Source organism: Penaeus monodon, chromosome 41 (assembly GCF_015228065.2).
Source record: "Penaeus monodon isolate SGIC_2016 chromosome 41, NSTDA_Pmon_1, whole genome shotgun sequence".
Lineage (NCBI taxonomy): Eukaryota > Metazoa > Arthropoda > Malacostraca > Decapoda > Penaeidae > Penaeus > Penaeus monodon.
Genome location: NC_051426.1, coordinates 3,512,421 through 3,514,920, shown reverse-complemented (window position 1 = coordinate 3,514,920; position 2,500 = coordinate 3,512,421).

The following is a 2,500-nucleotide window of genomic DNA, read 5'->3' as shown; positions in this document are numbered from 1 at the left end:
GACCAACGCAAGTTAAGTTTCTGAAATGTTTGCATGACCAACAAGGATGCATGATAAGTTTTCACTGATACACGCCCACTTGTGTTTGTGGAAGTAGGCAGCTTCATTACAAAGATGAAATGATGACGAAGAGGAGAAAGAGAAGGAGAGATAGAGATACAGAGAGAAAGAAAGAGAGAAAATAAGGATGGAAAATGAGAATTGTCAAAATCACAGATGGCGTGTGTGTGAAATCAGAGACAGAAAATTGGTAAGAGGAAGAGACAGTGACAAAGAAAGAGAAAGATAGGGAATTAGAAAAGAAAGGATAATAATAATAATAATAATGAAAGTGGGGATGAAAGAGATAGAGATTTTCTTGTTTGTTTGTATGTCCGTTTTCTATCGGGGGGGGGGTCAATTTTAAAATCGGGTGTTTCATTAAAATAACGAACATTGGAGAGTAAATATAAAGTAAATGTTAAGAGCTTCGATCACTTAATATGTGTACTCAATTAAAATCTATAATTATTGTTCCTTATCAGTATTAGATTTTATTATTAATATTATCATTATTCTATGTACACTGATATATATATATATATATATATATATATATATATATATATATATATATATATATATATATATATATATATATATATATATATATATATATATATATATATATATATATATATATATATGTATCAATCATTACCCGCTAATGCTTTCCTGCTCCGCCTGCTCTGAGTGCGCCCGGGTGCGTCCGGCCCAGAGGAGTGACTGATTCAAAATCTCTCAAATGCCAATAAAGCAGATTTTCCTCCATAGAATTTCCTCTCCTAAACTAATTCACAAGCGCATGGCATTCACCGTCCAAGGCAACTTCGCCCGTATGGAGAGGCGACATAGAGGCTATACTAGGGCGGCACACGAGTCGAGATAAACGTACTGGCCGTGAGGGATGCTGCCTCTCCGTTGCCTCTCGCCTGGACGGCTCATCTCGCGAGACAATAAAGATGCTGAGATGTGTGGTTTCGGATTTAGTTAATGTGAATGGGCGATTCCTTTGTTGTCGAATTATGAATTAAAATGGTTGGATTTCAATGAATGGTTTGTGCCAGAAAGATGTTGGGGTGTATGTGTGTGTATACACACACACACACACACACACAAACACACACACACACACACGCACACACACACACACACACACACACACACACACACACACACACACACACACACACACACACACACACACACACATACACACACACGCATATATATATGCATATATATATATATATATATATATATATATATATATATATATATATATATATGTATATATATATGTGTGTGTGTGTGTGTGTGTGTGTGTGTGTGTGTGTGTATGTGTGTGTGTGTGTGTGTGCACGTATATAACTTTTTACACATGCACACTGTCCCACACACACATGAATAATCCCTTGATAATGCTCTTTTAAATAATTGATAATATCCCGTATCATAATAGATTTCACGATCTATGGATGCATCTGACTTTCTACGGCTTGTGAGTTTCTGGAGTTACGGACAATTTAATCCTTTTCAGCATTTTGGGTGTTGCGCTCAGACCTCTATCTGTCTATCTATTTATCTATCTGTCTATCTCTTTCTCTGTCTCTCTCTGTCTCTCTCTATCTGTCTGTCTGTCTGTCTGTCTGTCTGTCTGTCTCTCTCTCTCTCTCTCTCTCTCTCTCTCTCTCTCTCTCTATCTATCTATCTATCTATCTCTTTCTCTCCCTCTCTCATTTTCTTTTCTCTCTCTCACTGTATGTATGTATAGGCTTCCATGTACGTGTAGATCTGCATGTACGTGTAAGCCTGCATGTACGTGTAGACCTGCATGTGCGTTTAGGCCTTCATGCACGTGCGCGTAGACCTGTATGTACGTATACGCAAGACACGTGGCAATTTTGTCAGCATCCAATTAAAAACTTAGCCAAACCCGCGATCTGTCTCCTGCAGTCTTGCAAAGTTTGACTAATATTGCAAGAGATTTTCCGAGAGGATCTTTTTCCAGCGTATCGGAAGAGCTGACCGGCTGTTCTTTGTCATTATGTGGTAGACATGTGGTTTTTTTTTCGTTTTTTTTTTCTATCGTTTTTTCGTTTTGTCTTGTTTTTAGATTTTTTTGTTTTTAACGTTTTTTTAGTTTGTTTGTTTTAGTTTTTTTCGTTTTTTTCTCGTTTTATGGGTATTTTTTCGGTTTTTGCTTTTTTGTTTGTTTTTAGGCATTTTTTTTTGTTTTTCTTAATATTTTTCTTTTTTTTTTTTTTTTTTTTGCTTTTTTAAAAATCTTTTATAGGTATTTTTTCGGTTTGTTGTTTCGGTTTTTGTTTATTTGTTTATGTGTTTATTTATCTGTCTCTTTGTTTTGTTTTGTTTGACTGTTTATCTTTTTTTTTCTTTGTTTACTTATGGTACATTTGGTTTACTGATTATTTCCCTCTTTCTCTTTCCTTCTCTCATT